Below are 18,143 nucleotides of genomic sequence, written 5' to 3' on the forward strand. Positions count from 1 at the left end.
AAGTCTTGGATAAGTGAATTTTTGTTCAGAGTGAATTTTATAAAATCACTTTTTGCCTTATTTGAGTCAATTTCCATACTAATTAAAAATTTTCAAAATTGTAGCTACACCCTCAAAAAAATCGCTTGTTTGCAAGAAGCACATATATTATTGGATACTGCCGAAACATTATTATGTTTGTTTTATCTTAACATATTATATGTTTGGAAGCATTTTGAGCCCAAAAATATTATATGCTTGGAAGAATTTTCCCCAAAGAATATTGTGCTCATTCCCTCACATAATTTTCACTTCCACGAAATTTTTTAGTTCTTGGCACCTTTTTCTGTAATACAAATAATGTTGAAGAAATTATTCAATTTTATAATTTTTTTTTTAAATTTTACCTTTCGTTGGACGGAGAATCGAACCGAGGACCATACAGATTGTAATCCAACACACTATCAACTGGGCTACGTAGCTGTTATAGTCACCAGTAGACAATTATTGTTATAAGTTACATTTATGTAGCGCCCACGAGCCCATGCAAACACAACATTATTTAACAGAAACATACATTTGTTGGCCACGTAGAGCAGTGGTTACCATGTCTGCCTGGCATGCAAAGGGTCGGGGGTTCAATCCCTTCTCCGACCGAACACCATTTTTTTTTAATTTACACATTTCTATTTATACTATATTAAATTTTTATACCCTCCACTATAGAATAGGGGGCTTATCAACTTTGTCATTCCATTTGTAACACATCGAAATATTGCTCTAAGATCCCCTAAAGTATATATATTCTGGGTCGTGGTGAAATTCTGAGTCGATCTTCCCATTCGGCTGAAATACATGGTGTTAGTATATGGTCTCTAATAACCATGCAAAAATATATATAGCCCCCATATAAACCGATACCCCGATTGGGCTTGCGGAGCCTCTAAGAGAAGCAAATTCCATCCGATCCGGTTGAAATTTGGTACATGGTGTTAGTATATGGTCTCTAATAACCATATAGGAATTGGTCCATATCGGTCCATAATTATATGTAGTCCCGATCCGATCCCCAAAAATAATCTACCAAAATTTTATTTCTACATAAAATTTTATTACTATACAACAATTTGTCAAAATTTTATTACTTTAGAAAATTTTGTCAAAATTTTATACAAATTTTATTTTTATAGAAAATTTTGAAAATTTTGTAAAGATTTTATTTCTATAAAAAATTTTGTAAAAATTTTATTTCTATAGAAAATTTTGTCGAACTGATTTATATACGTATTTAATCGTCTTTTTTTTTTTTTTGTTAATATAACCCATATGGACATTAGCGTAGCTAGACAATTTTCCTAGGGGGGGCTAAAAATTTATAGACTGAACTTATAGGTTCAATTATTGTTTTATTTCATAAAAAAGTATACAAAAATAGACATCAAAATAATATATAATAAAGCAACTAAAAGTAGTTCCACACTTTTCCCAGCAAAAAAAAAATTGGGATTTGGGACTTTAAAAACACTTCCAAAAATGTCCTCACAAAGAAGTTAATTATATTAACTACACAGGAAGTTTTTTACTTCAGTTTTTTTCATATTTTAATGCGTAATTTTTGTTTTCTTTTTTCAAATAGTTTAAAAAAAGAGTAAGAATAAATAAAATGGTAAAAATTATTCAAATTTTGCCACAAAAATGCTAAATCCATTATAGAAAAATCGATCATTTTTGAAAATATTCAAACAAGCGTTAGAATGCATTAAAAATCATAAACAAATATAAAAATTATTATAAATTAATGTTTCTTGAAGCTCGAGGTCTTTATAAATATTTATATAATTCTAACAAAAGGTCGACCAAAAATCAAATAAAAAACGAATAAATAAAAATTATTTATTTGAGAAAATATCACACAATTTTTTAATTCACATTCAAAACTCTGAATTCGGATCACACCGTAAGAAGTGATGCAAATTTATTACAGCGGCTGTTGAAACGGCGGACATTCGTTCTATGACGAGTTCCTATTACATTCATCGCTTCTCCGCCAATTTTGCACCACTTCCGGACCCAAAAAGAACATTTTCACTTCTTTTATGGCGACGCTTATTTCCAGCATTATTAAGATATTAATTTATGAACGAATAGTTTTAATACCAATTAATATTTTTTATTTAGGATGACTAAACCAGACTAAACAATATAGTAAAGGAGCTTTACAGCCTGTTTCTGTATGTCGAATGAGCTCTGTGGATCGACTAAAATGAAAACAAACAGCTGAATTTATATTCGATTGTGCATGAAAGTCTTTAGCGGAACTTTGTGCGGTTGTATATACTTGTTTAATTTTTATAACAATGTAAAATCGTAAATAGGATTTCAAATTCTGGGGGGGGCTAAATTTTTCCTGGGGGTGTCGAAGCCCCCTCCCCAGAGGCCTTCCTACGCTTATGCATATGGACTAACTTACAATTGAGAAGACGGTGCAAAAAGTAGTAATATACCTTGCCATCGGCAAGTGTTATCGCAACCAAAGTAATTCGGTTGTTGATGACAGTCTTAAGATTTGGACTGGCTGAACTTACGGATATATATACTTATTATAATTAAACTTCGAAATGTGGGTAATTAAAGGTTTACAGTCAGAAACAGTTCTCGATATAAACGAAATGGACTGAGTTTTTGGATAAAATATTACTTTTATTGCAAAAATATCAATTTTGTAAGAAAAACTGTTTCTGGTATAAAAGTTTGAAATTTTGGAAGGAATTCAAAAACTCTAACAAAAGTAGAACGCAGAGTCGAGTATAAACATACATAAATCATTTTATAATATACACATACGCAATGGTTAGCATGCTCGCCTTGCATACACAAGGTAGTGGGTTCGATTCCTGCTTCGACCGAACACCAAAAAGTTTTTCAGCGGTGGATTATCCCACCTCAGTAATGCTGGTGACATTTCTGAGGGTCTCAAAACTTCTCGAAGTGGTTTCACTGCAATGTGGAACGCCGTTCGGACTCGGTTATAAAAAGGAGGTCCCTTGTCATTGAGCTTAACATGGAATCGGGTAGCACTCAGTGATAAGAGAGAAGTTCACCATATGGTATCACAATGGACTGAATAGTCTAGCATTTAACACCACTTTAAATGCATTTGTTTTGTACTTTATTTCCTTTTTACCTTTAAGACCGGTATTAATTGGCATTATCGCTCTTTTTACCTTTTACTTTTCTTTAATAATTCATTTTAAAGAAAATAAACTTTTTCACTTGTTTTAGCTGCAAAACTCGAACATAATGTCCGCTTTTATATTTGAAGGTTTCCGTCAACTCCTCTTGAACTACTTATTAATAATGAGGAACTCAACTTCGTCTTTAAACATTTTACTGTTTAATTTTTCACTGTTTCCTCCTTTTTTCATTTTACTGTCCCAACTAGTATATAGTGCCCTTTCGTTATTTTTATGAAAATCTCTTTGTAATTTTTGGATATTTTCCACCGTTTTTTTGTTTTTTAATTTCCTTTGCCTGAATATTTTGACTTACTCCTGGTACGTTCCTATTTCTTTTAACGCACCAAGAAAAAAAGTGTGCCCGTAATGCCAAAATGATAAACAAAACACATGTCAACACATACATAAGATGCTGCTCTCAAGGCGAAAACACATGCTGTTTCTTTTTTTTTTTTCAAATGTCTATTCTCTTGGTTCCGATTGTCTATTCTGTTTACTCCGAATACTCATCCTAATATTCAAATTAAATAATATTTAGACTTAAGCATATCAAATTTTTGGCCTTATCATAAAACAGCGGTTTCACAGAAATTGCTCTCTTTTGATTCTCTCGCTGTGTTATGTTGATATCTTTCGTCGCTCTCTGACTTAGATATCACTACATATATATGTTTACACGAAATTTGTAAATTTATATATGTTTATATTCACACATATTATTTTTATGAAACATTCATGCCCCAGACATAATATATTCTAACATATTAACATATGTGTCCCAAACATTTAGTGTTAGTTTAGGAACATTACATGTTTGCACTTAAATATTGTGTTTACAAATTGTGCCCGAAACACATTTTGTTTATATATGAACATATGAAAAACATATTTTTCTAACAGTGTAGTCATTCGCTAACGCAACTAAAGCATAAGTGGATATTATGGACCAGCAAACCTAGAATAGTTTGAAGTTGCGAATCAGAGATGTAAAACTAGTAGAGTTTTGAATAAATACAATATAAAGCATTTTTATACCCTCCACCATAGGATGGGGGTATATTAACTTTGTCATTCCGTTTGTAACACATCGAAATATTGCTCTAAGACCCCATAAAATATATATATTCTGGGTCGTGGTGAAATTCTGAGTCGATTTGAGCATGTCCGTCCGTCTGTTGAAATCACGCTAACTTCCGAACGAAACAAGCTATCGAATTGAAACTTGGCACAAGTAGTTGTTATTGATGTAGGTCGGATGGTGTTGCAAATGGGCCATATCGGTCCACTTTTACGTATAGCCCCCATGTAAACGGACCCCCAAATTTGGCTTGCGATTGCTCTAAGAGAAGCAAATTTCATCCGATCCGGCTGAAATTTGGTACATGGTGTTAGTATATGGTCTCTAACAACCATGCAAAAATTGGTTCATATCGGTCCACTTTTACGTATAGCCCCCATATAAACGGACCCCAAATTTAGCTTGCCCCATATAAACCGATCCCCCGATTTGGCTTGCGGAGCCTCTAAGAGGAGCAAAATTCATCCGATCAGGTTGAAATTTGGTACGTGGTGTTAGTATATGGTCTCTAACAACCCCATATAAATCGATCCCCAGATTAGTCCTCCGGAGCCTCTTGGAGGAGCAAAATTCATCCGATCCGGTTGAAATTTGGAACATGGTGTTAGAATGTAGTCTCTAACAAACACGCAACAATTGGTCCATATCGGTCCATAATTATATATAGCCCCCATATAAACCGTTCCCCAGATTTGATCTCCGGAGCCTCTTGGAGGAGCAAAATTCATCCGATCCGGTTGAAATTTGCAACGTGGTGTTAGTATAAGGCCGCTAATAACCATGCCAAAATTGGTCCATATCGGTCTATAGTTATATATAGCCGATCCCCAATCACACAAAAATTGGTCCATATCGGTTCATGGTCCATAATCATGGTTGCCACTCGAGCCAAAAATAATCTACCAAAATTTTATTTTTATAGAAAACATTGTCAAAATTTTATTTCTATAGAAAATTTTGACAAAATTTTATTTCTATAGAAAATTTTGTCAAAAATTTATTTCTATAGAAAATTTTTTCCAAATTTTATTTCTATAGAAAATTTTGTCAAAATTTTACTTCTATAGAAAATGTTGTCAAAATTTGTCAAAATTTTATTTCTATAGAAACTTTAAAATTCATTATATACGTATTTAATCGGCTCTTTTGTAGTTTAATATATACCACGTATGGACTATGTGGTATATATTACGTTGTTAGGAAGTTTTAAGATACCTTGCCATCGGCTTCAGTATAAGTTTCTACGCAGTCCATGGTGGAGGGTACATAAGTTTCGGCCTGGCCGAACTTACGGCCATATATATTTGTTTTTAATATATTTATTTTGTTTAGTTTTAAAGCTTGGAGTTAATTAAGCGAGAACAAATATATTCCTCACTCCGATAACACTAGTTTACACTGAAAATGTACACTTGATCTTTACGAACGTGAAGAGAAACAATTTTTTTTCAATGGTTCATACTTTTCTGGCGGCAACGAATCAAACACGATTTTTTGCCCTATTTTCATCGACATATATTTTGAACCCTAAACTTATCACACATCCCATTATACAAGTTTGTTCGTCATGTCAATACCTTACATTCAAGTACGAACAACAATATAATCGGACATTTCTAGCTCGAGATATGATATTTTTTAATGAAAAAATGCCGAAAAACTAAAAATAACGGGATATCTCAAAATTATTCCATAAAAAATTTTTTTAACCTTCATTTTCGAATTCAGCAGATCAAATTCTAGTGTAATTACTCAAAACTTTGGATATTTTCAGCGAGGTAATAAATCGTTATATGTGGTTATTTCATCTATCTGATGTGGCAATCTTAAGCACATCGTATTGGGAGTCGTCCGTACTATTTTTATTTTTAGCTTATGTAAATTTAACAGCTATTGGATCATTAGCTAATGAGTTAATAATTTACAGGAAAAAAATTCTACCAAAATATATGAATTTGAAGAGTTGATTAAAGCAATTAAACAATTAACTGATACAATAAACTTTTTAATAATTAAGTTTTCTGGTAAGTTTCAGGTAAATTCTCAGCGGTTTAAAAAAATATTTCATTCAAATTAATCCAACGACAGTTTAGTGACAAATTTCATTAATATCATTAAGTTTTTTCTTCCAGTGTACATAGTGGTAGATTCAATACACTCAAATTGGAGTTTCCACATTTTCTAAACCAAAATTTGAAGTAACATAAAGGGTGATACCTTCAAAATTTGGTCAAGGGAAAACGCGTGTAAATCGGTGAAATCGTTTATTTAAAAAATCAAATTAAATTTCTTTTTCAAGTTCAAGTAGTATAAAATACAGGAAAAATATTCAGTTAGGCTTTCGCTTTTCCAAATCCGAATTGCCGGGCCTCACGCTTGACACCTGCCATCCGATTTTGTACAGCCACCTTGTCCACCTTCTTCGCCGCAGAAAGCCAGTTTGCCTTGAACTGCTGCTCGTCCTTAGCAGTTTTTTTGGTCTTCTTTAGGTTCCGCTTGACAATAGCCCAGTATTTTTCAATTGGGCGGAGCTCTGGCGTGTTGGGAGGGTTCTTGTCCTTGGGAACCACCTGCACGTTGTTGGCGGCGTACCACTCCATGGCCTTTTTACCGTAAGGGCAAGATGCCAAATCCGGCCAAAACAGTACGGAACAGGAAAGGCAGCAGACGTTTATTCAAACATTGTTTCACGTAAATTTCTTGGTTGACAGTCCCGGAAGCTATAAAAATGCTGCTTTTCAAGCCACAGGTACAGATGGCTTGCCAAACCAGATATTTCTTTGCGAACTTTGACAGTTTTATGTGCTTGAAAATATCTGCTACATTTCTCCTTCCTTTTGCCGTATAAAACTCCTGTCCCGGAAGCTGCTTGTAGTCGGCTTTGACGTAGGTTTCGTCGTCCATTACCACGCAGTCAAACTTCGTCAGCATCGTCGGGGATCGCGCTTTGGCTGTCGCATTTTATTTATCATCGCGATTTGGAGTAACTACCTTCTTGTAAGTCGATAGTCCGGCTCGTTTTTTGGCTCGATGCACGGTTGTAGACGATACACCCAGCTTATTTGCGGCATCTCGGAGAGAGAGGTTAGGGTTTCGCTTGAAACTACCGGCAACTCTCTTTGTCGTCTCAGCGGTTTCCGGTTTTCGATTTCCCCCCGATCCAGACTTCCTGGCTGTCGACAAACGTTCCCCAAACACTTTAATTACATTTGTAACGGTTGATTTGGCAACTTTTAGCGATTTTGCCAGCTTTGCGTGCGAGTAGCTCGGATTTTCGCGATGCGCGAGCTAAATTTTGATACGCTGCTCTTCTTGCTTGGACGGCATTTTGACAACTGAAGAGTGAATTCCGAAATGAAAAAGGAGCAACATTCTACACACACACACCTTCAAAATGAGGGGTGTTCAGGTTTTTTAAATGCAAAATTGAAAGAAATACGTCAAGTTTATATTGACCAAATTTTGACCGTCTCACCCTTTATATCTACGGACAATTAATTTTTGGGCTTTTTTGGGATTCAGATTTGACTTCAAGTAGAAATTGTGTTTCTAATAAAAAAGTCTTTAAACCATAGAGTTGAAAACCATCACATAGTTTTAAACAATTTTTTTGTATTGTTGTTAAAGCTGAGTACTATGTTCAGTTTTCAAGCTGAAAACCAGCTTGTTTTCACGGTTACTCTTTTTAATTAACTAATTTAGAAATATAAAATTATTTGCCATCAATTCCTTGGATCTTTTCCATCCATTATTTGGCAAGACTCGATCAAAATATAATCGTCTTCATAAATATATTTGTACTTTTAATTTTGTGTTTTGGTGAAAAAAAAAAAACCGAACATAGTACTCACTTAAGATATAAACATTCAACCAATTAAAAAGCGAATAATTGTAATTTTGAAGAATTATTAAATCCAAGTTGAGCTTAGACAAACAAATTTTTCTTTCATCTAAAGGTACCTAGTTTTAAGTCAAATCACTTAACAATAAGGGCAAAACGACGTCATTGCAAAGTTTATTGAGTTTAAGTAAAAAATTGTATATCTTCTATGTTAAGCAAAATTCGCATTTGTATATTATGGTCATGAAATCTTTGGTCTCACGTTAATTTGTTTTCAGTCAAACCGTAATGGGATATTAAGGGTAGATAACTCCAAAAATTATTGTATTAACAAAATATACTGGGATTCGAAAATTGTGATATTTACGCATGGGGGTAAACAAAAGTCTCCAATCAGCATTTATATTTTTTGTGCTCTCCTCTTTTTGTTACCAGGAATTGTTGATTTCCTTCGAAATTAGCTTCCTACCTCCTGTTTTTATACCCTCCATCATAGGATGGGGGTATATTAACTTTGTCATTCCGTTTGTAACACATCGAAATATTGCTCTAAGACCCCATAAAGTATATATATTCTGGGTCGTGGTGAAATTCTGAGTCGATCTAAGCATGTCCGTCCGTCCGTCCGTCCGTCTGTTGAAATCACGCTAACTTCCGAACGAAACAAGCTATCGACTTGAAACTTGGCACAAGTAGTTGTTATCGATGTAGGTCGGATGGTATTGAAAATGTATATCGGTCCACTTTTACGTATAGCCCACATATAAAGGGACCCTCAGATTTGGCTTGTGGAGCCTCTAACAGAAGCATATTTCATCCGATCCGGCTGAAATTTGGTACATGGTGTTGGTATATGGTCTCTAACAACCATGCAAAAATTGGTCCACATCGGTCCATAATTATATATAGCCCCCATATAAACCGATCCCCAGATTTGGCTTGCGGAGCCTCAAAGAGAAGCAAATTTCATCCGATCCGGCTGAAATTTGGTACATGGTGTTGGTATATGGTCTCTAACAACCATGCAAAAATTGGTCCACATCGGTCCATAATTATATATAGCCCCCATATAAACAGATCCCCAGATTTGGCTTGCGGAGCCTCAAAGAGAAGAAAATTTCATCCGATCCGACTGAAATTTGGTACATGATGTTGGTATATGGTCTCTAACAACCATGTTAAAAATTGGTCCATATCGGCCCTTAATTATATATAGCCCCCATATAAACCGATCCCCAGATTTGGCTTGTGGAGCCTCTACGAGAAGCATATTTAATCCGATCCGGCTGAAATTTGGTACATGGTGTTGGTATATAGTCTCTAACAACCATGCAAAAATTGGTCCACATCGGTTCATATTTATATATAGTTCCCATATAAACCGATCCCCAGATTTGGCTTGCGAAGTCTCCAAGAGAAGCAAATTTCATCCAAGCCGGTTGTAATTTGAAACATGGTGTTAGTATATGATCTTTAACAACCGTGCCAGAATTGGTCCATATCGGTCCATAATTATATATAGCCCCCATATAAAACGTTCTCCAGATTTGACCTCCGGAGCCTCTTGGAGGAGCAAAATTCATCCGATCCGGTTCAAATTAGGAACGTGGTGTTAGTATATGGTCGCTAACAACCATACCAAAATTGGTCCAAACACACAAAAATTGGTCCATATCGGTTCATAATCATGGTTGCCACTAGAGCCAAAAATAATCTACCTAAAGTTTATTTCTATAGAAAATTTTGTCAAAATTTTATTTCTTTAGAAAATGTTGTCGAAATTTTATTTCTAGAGAAAATTTTGTTAAAATTGTATACGGTTCATAATAACATTTTCATCATTTTCAAAATTTTATTTCTATAGAAAATTTTGTTCAAATTTTATTCGGTTCATAATCATGGTTGCCTCTCGAGCCACAAATAATCTACCAAGATTTTATTTCTATAGAAAATTTTGTCAAAAGTTTATTTCTATAGAAAATTTTGTTAAAGTTTTATTTCTGTAGAAATTTTTGTCAAAATTTTGTTTCTATAGAATATTTTGTCAAAATTTTTATTTCTATTGAAAATTTTGTGAAAATTTTATGTCTACTTTGTCAAACTGAATTATATACGTATTGGATCGATCTTTTTTGATTTAATATATACCACGAATGGACTTACATACAATTTAGAAGATGGTGTTAGGAGGTTTTCAGATACCTTGCCATCGGCAAGCGTTACCGCAACTTAAGTAATTCGATTGTGGATGGCAGTGTTTAGATGAAGTTTCTACGCAATCCATGATGGAGGGTACATAAGCTTCGGCCTGGCCGAACTTACGGCCGTATATACTTGTTTTTTATTCTTTCCTTCATTTAAATACTGTTTTCCACAATAGCTCTGTGTTATGGCTTAAAACATCTCACATACTAAGAACAATATCAAAAATTTAATGGAAAACAGCTGCAGCTTTAATGTTGACGCCAAAAGAAAGAAAGAAACGCTCAACAAAAAATAAATATTGGCATAATAAATCAGCTATAAAATTAATTTTACGAATGCATACCCAGGCCTATATCGCACTGTGCGTGTCCATTTTGTCAACTTTTGAAGCAATTTTTAAATTCAACTGTGCAGTAAGTTGAGCCACCAACATTATCTGTCATTACACTTTTTACTGTATTGTAAATAGCCCAAAGGATAATGACAGGATGTTTTTTGTTTGTATACTTTAAACCAGAAATTGCATGACAGCACATTTCGCTAGTAAATACAAATCAGCGTACATCTTCCGAAGCTAATATTCTATAGTGTTTTTACATAATTTCGCCTTTAAAGGATAGTGTAGTCTTGTTGTTTAATACAATATACGCATTAAATGTTATGTTTTATTTTCTAATTTGGACCCCTTTTGTTACTAAATAAACAATCCCAGTAATTATTTATTTGTCTACAAAAATGACCACAAAAGCACATTGTGGTTTCGTTATGGCCAAGATTATATAGAGTGGGCAGAATAGCACATTAGAGGGGTAACTAACATGACATGACGTTTAGACCATAGAAGAATCTCATTGTATGGGGTTTGGAAACAAATCTTTTAAATAATAATTTCTGATACGAGTCTTTAGTAATTGGCATTTTATAAATAAAATCAATTCCCTTTTTCTTCCCTCGTAGATTGTACAGATAGAAGTATGAAATTTTATATGTAAATTGTAATTGCTCTCTTTTTCGTTTTGAAAATTTTCTTCTGGATATTAGACAAAATATTTGGCATTTCCAGAAAAAAGCTGAGAAAACAAATTCTTGAAATTTGTTTATTGCCTTCTTTACAGTACGGGTATTTGTAGAACACTTTAATTGATAGCATGGTACTCGAAAGTTGTTTTCAAATTGATTTCTATAGTCTCCCTTCCTTTATATGGAGAAAAAAGTGGAAACCATATGCCTTTGGAAACTTATTTTTATGACCACCAACTGTGAAGTGGAAACTTAACAAAGGTTACATTTTATATTAGGTTAAATTTTTGCCTACAAGTGTTTAAGATGTTATGGTTCCTTTGGTATCCTTAAACTCATGTATACTTACACATATGCACGCATACAATTATTCTGACTTTTCTGACTAAAATATCTCAGGGACACTTTATTTATTTATTTATTTTTTTGTTTTGTACAGCAGTTACCCAAACCAGTCACCCAAAAACTATGATTTGACAATTCGCCTTTGATATGGTATCTAAACGCAATAACAACAATACCAACAAATGAAATATGAACTGGCAAAGATATACTTCTGGGACCGAGTGTATCAGTGGTCTTTTATAGACTCAATTGTAGAAGGTGTTTCAAAAATGCTTTTGATTCCAGTGATGCAAAGAAGAGTTACCATAGCTTTCATAGCCATTGAGTCTTACATATTCTAGATAATTAAGGCCTTATAAGGCCACTGGCATTGAAAATAAGACATGGTTGCCATATGGAAGAGAGAGAGCTTAAATCGAGAAAAAATGCAAAATTGTCAAGGTTTATTCAAAATTGCACATGTAATATGATCAGGCCGTCGAAATCATTGTCCCTCTAAATGTGGGTATATGACACTAAAGCCAATTTAATTCTATTTTAGTACATGGAATTATTATGTTTTGAGAAAGTTTCATTGAGTTTACTAATTTTTTCTGTACGTTCTAAATAAGTAATAATGTGTAATCAATATTCTTGAATTTGTCGAAAAATATTTACTTTTTTTGTGAAATGTCAGTAACATCTGCGTTCGTAATACAGTCTAGTAAAAATTTTCTAAAATTAACCAAATTCCCAAAAACAAATCAAAAATTCCCTTCCTGATGGGTGTATTGTTTTTGAGTATAATATCCAGATCAAAATCAATTTGTTTTAGCTGTTACTTATAGGGCCTTAGAGCAATATTTCGATGTGTTACAAACGGAATGACAAAGTTAATATACCCCGATCATATGGTGGAGGTTTAATAATTACCTTAAAATGATACGAAATGCGTTGTGTTTCTTTGTTCTAAAGGCACAACTTTAAAAGCACATCCAAAAGTGTCCTCCCAAAGATGTTCTTTTTATCTACACAGGGTTAAAAACAGATTAAAAATAAGAAAATGCACTGAAAAAACAGTGAACCCACCAGGTAGAAAAATATCGGTTAATTTTAGAAAATTTTGAACATTTTTAGAAAATTTTAACTAAACACCGATGTCATAAAAATAAGTATATATTTTTCGACAAATTCATGCAAATTTATTAGACATAATTAAGTTTTTTCACTTGCTAAAGAAAATTTTGTAGTTTGAAGGAAAAAATTGGAGTTCAAAATTGCAAGAATGTCTTTAGTGCCATACGAAGTTCATGATGAACGCATTTGTAGTAAAATTTACAAATTTAAAGAAATATTGAACTATTTTGTGGAAGACACGAATTTAGTTAATCTTTATCCTTCATTTGTGTATACTTTTTTCCTCGGTTTTAGTTAATTTAACTAACGTACACAAAAAATTATTAGAGTAGAGGAAACTTTCTCCAAACATAATAATTCCATGAACTAAAATAAAGTTAAATTGGCTTTAGTGAAATAGAGAGTTCAATTTTTTTTGAGTGTGGTACAAATTTTTAAATTTTTGCGAAAACATGCAAAATCCAATCTTGAAAAGTTGCGAATTTTTGAAAATATTTCAGGTCAAACGTTTCTGATAAGCGTTACAATGTATTAAAAATCATAAAAAATTTGTAAAAATTATTTTTTCGGCAAAATATTATTTTTTTTTAATTCACAGCCAAAACAGTGAATGTGAATCACACCTTAAGAAGTGATGCAAATTCAGTGCAACGGACGGACATCCGTCATACAAGTCCATGTTAAAATCATCGCTTCTTCGCCAATTTTGCTCCACTTCCGGATCCAAAAAGAGCATTTTCAATACTTTTTTGGCGACGTTTGTTTTGTTGGGTTGAATTGTCTTTTTCATTTATCTAATAATAAATAAAATATTAACAAGGTATCAGCATCTCTTTTTTTAATACCAGGGACTTAAAGTCACTGCATGGCACTGAACGTTACACACACGGACGAAAAAGACTGTTTTCCATATTATATGTTTGGAACTCAAAATTTTTAACACAATATTTTTAATTGCAAGCATATAATGTTCAGAAACTGTTTGTAAATATAATATGCTAAGATGTAAACATATATTAATTTGGAAATACCCTATAAACATATATGTGTTTAGAAAGAGAGACCTAGAGAGTATACTGTAAGTAAAATAATGAAAGTAACCAATTGGAGCCTTAAAAATACATCCGCGCAAAGAAAATTTCATTTAAAATTTGTTACTACCAGTGTATGACCTAAGGTGAAACATAATATGTTTGGACAACATAAACAATATTTTGTTTGGACCAATCCTGAAAATATATATGCTGGAAGCAAAATGTCTTTGGGGTATATGTTACAGAACCGATTTTTTTGAGGGTGCATGTAGCTTGGTACGAATAGGTTTAAAGGATACATAGCGAATATAAAGCTGTTCTGACGGAAAAGTTTTCACCACGTTGTCTTGTATGCACAGAAAACTTGTTCTATATCACGAATCAGTAAATTAATTAATTCAATTAAGTTTTTAATTGATTTTGCTTCAGTCACCAAAATCATAAAAATTTTATTGATTTCTTCCAATTAACACTTCCGATTAATTTTTGAAGTAATTACTATTTATTTTAGACACAGAAATCAATTAATATTTGAAATAAGATAATGAATTATTTAAATTAATATTGTTTATTTATTAATATTTAGTTTACAGTTGATGAAATAATGAAATATTTTCCAATTACTTTCGTACGATTAAGCGTTTTAATTATGAATTATATTTATAATTATAATTTATAGTTATATTTTTGTTCTCAAGTTGGCCAAAAATTATTGACTCTTTTGTGTATATATAAAAGCAAATTGTTTACAAACAAACTTTTCAAATATATTTTAAAATTTGATTAGAAAGTTAATAGTATCAGTTAATTTTTTAATTGTTCTCATTTTACACATCAATCAACATTTCAAACCCAACATAAATTTGTTTACCCTCCACCATAGGTAAACTTAAATTTAATGTAACACATCGAAATATTGGTCTCAGTTCCCATAAAGCAGAGTGAGTGCAGCAAATGTGGTACAGGCTGGTAATGAGGTATAGTAGCTTTTTCTCTATCTAACAACATACGAATAACTAAATCAAGCTGAACAGATTGTGGCTGTCAGAGAATGAAGCTATCAAAGATCAATTTGATTTTTGCAACTCTTTTTTATGCCAGTTGAAAAAAAATCACATTTACCTGTGGTCGAATGTTTTTTTTGTGGTTCTTAATCTTTTTCCATTAAGGTAAATTTTTGTGTGACATAATAAAATTTACTTGTTTCAGTAAAAAAAATCCTAAACGGAAAGCAGTAATGAATAATTGATTAACTAAAATAAGGTATGGAATTTTACTAATACTGTTTTCTTCGCTGGGTATATTTAGAGAATTTGCTACTGAAAAAGAAAATTTTATTCACTGATAACAAAGCATTCGTAAAAATAAACAAAGACCGAACTAAAACCAAGTTTCCGCTAATTTAGTAAACTTGGCATAGACAAATATTTTAGTTCATTCGTACTAAGAAGTATTCAACCCTTCAAAACTTAAGGAAACACACTTGTTATAATATAGGAAATTTTCCTATATTTCTTTTATCTCCCTGTAATCGATACCTGTCATCGATGTAATCGATATGTTTGAGCGTGTATTGTTTTTTTTTTATTTGGAATCGTGTTGTTATGATATACGGAGAGATTGTTAAAAAATAATTTAGTAAAATAATATAATAAATAACAAATAAACTATTTGTTATTTTAAATTAGTGAGAACTTTTTCGTTTTTGAAAATTATTACATAAACAACAAACAATATCAATGTTCGTGATGGTGTATAAAGAAAGAAAATGCCAGAAGAATAACAACCTCTTAATTCGTCTTCAATTATCAGGTAATATTCAGTAACGCTACCCTTTTGTGTTTATTTTTTTATTTAGGTTTAATTTAAAAACGAATGTAAGCACACCCAGAAAAAAGTGACCCCTTCTTTAAGTTAAAATGAACTCATTGTAAAGAAAGTTGAACTTCGTATAGCGCCAAAGACATTTTTATTTGTTTGAACGATGTGATTTTCGTAGAAATTAGGAATAATGCATTCCATATATTAGTTAACATTTTCCTATATTTATAGTGGTATATATACTACAGAATGAAAAAATTTAACTAATTTGAATTCATATATGGAATGATTTTATTGAAATTTTTTCATTCATTTCGACAAATCTTACACATTTGTGGTAAAACTTTTACTTTATAATTAGAACTGGTTACCTTCGTTTTTAAATACAATTTTATTTATTTCTATAAGCAATTTTATCTTCAATAAAAGACATGTTTTATTAATATTTATATTGAATATATTTATTAACAATCAACAGCATCGAATCTCTTTGAAATATTAGTTTATTATTCCACTATTTCCAATTTCCGTGTGATATTATCAACTGTAAAACGCACTTTTTCTTCTTCTTGTACTTTTCACTTTTAATAAGTTGCTGCCTAACGATTTTGTCCTCCTTTTACAATTTCAATACCTACAAATATAAAAAAATCATAAAACATTTTTGTTGCAAAAGGTTAGCGTCACTGAATATTACCTGATAATTGAAGATTCCAAAATGAAGACAAATGAAAGGGTTGTTATTCTGCTGGTGTTTTCTTTCTTTATACACTATCACGAACATTTATAGATTTATTTAAAAAAACGAAAATTTTTCTCACTAATTTAAAATAACAAATATTTTATATATTTTATTTGTTATTTATTATATTATTTTACCATATTATTTTTTAACAATCTCTCCGTATACCAAAACAACGCGATTCCAACTAAAAAAACAACCGACGCGCAAATATATCGATTACACCCACGCGCAAACACACCGATTACGATGGCAGGTAACGATTACAGGTAGACAATAGAAATTTAGGAAAATTTCCTATATTCTAAGAAGTGTGCTCCCTTAAGTTTTGAAAGGATTGCATACTTCTTAGTACGAATGAACTAAAATATTTTTCTATGCCAAGTGTTGTTCGTATGTATGAAAAACTTTCTATTATAAAGGAAATCGCAATTATCATTTTATAAGAAATTTTACTAATTTTGAGGAAACTTGGTTTTAGTTCGGTTTTTGTTTATTTTTACGAATGCTTTGTTATCGGTGAATAAAATTTTCTTTTTCAGTAGTAAATTCTTATACCCAGCGATGAAAATAGTATGAGTAAAATTCCATGCCTTATTCTAGTTAATGAACTAATCCTAACTGCTTACAGTTTAGGATTTTTTTACTGAAACGAGTAAATTTTATTATTTTTCACAAAAATTTACCTTAATGGAAATAAAATGGATAAACTATATTGATGAAAATTTTTTCCTTTAGTTTCGAAGGCACTTTTTTCTGGGTGCAGTTCTAATTTTAAAGTAAAAGGTTTACCACAAATACGTAAGATTTGTCCAAATGAATGAAAAAAGTTCAATAAAATCAATCCATATATTAATTCAATTCAGTTAAATTTTTTCATTCTGTAGTATAGCGTTCAAACAAATAAAAAAGTTTGGCACTATACGAAGTTCAACTTTCTTCACAATGAGTTCATTTTAACTTAACGAAGGGGTCACTTTTTTCTGGGTATATATGTTATTTTCAATTTATTAATTTTTTGACGTAAATAACTGATGATAATAAGCATAAAATGTATGCAATTGCGATACATATATTGCATTTATTATACCCTTTACCACTACTGGGGTACAGGGTATAATAAGTTTGTGCATTTATATGTAACGCCAAGAAGGAAAAGTCTGAGACCCATCGTTTAGCGATGTCCGTCTGTCTGTCCGTCTGTCTGTATATGTAATTTTGTGTGCAAAGTACAACTCGCAGTTTAAGTCCGATTGTCCTCAAATTTGGCACAGAGTTTTACATTGGCTAAAAGACAATCGCTATTGATTTTGAAAATCGGTTCAGATTTAGATATAGTTGCCATATATATTTATCACCGATCTGGTCATAATTAACGTATTTATCAACGTATTTTCTCAAAATTTCGGGCAGCCAAATATTTTGGGGCTTTCGTAAAATATGCAAAATATCAGCCAAATCGGTCCAGATTTAGATATAGCTCCCATATATATCTTTCGTCCGATTTGAACTTACATGGCCAAAAAAAGCCGGAGTTTTGTACTGATTTGCTTCAAATTTTGCACAAGAAGCACGTTTAATAGTATTGTTAATTGTGCTAAATTTGGTTGAAATCGGTTCAGATTTGGATATAACTCCCATATTTATCTTTCGTCCGATTTCGACTAATATGACCGCAAAAGCCAGAGTTTTGCCCTGATTTGCTTAAAATTTTGCACAAGGAGTA

Source organism: Haematobia irritans, chromosome 2 (genome assembly GCF_050003625.1).
Source record: "Haematobia irritans isolate KBUSLIRL chromosome 2, ASM5000362v1, whole genome shotgun sequence".
NCBI lineage: Eukaryota > Metazoa > Arthropoda > Insecta > Diptera > Muscidae > Haematobia > Haematobia irritans.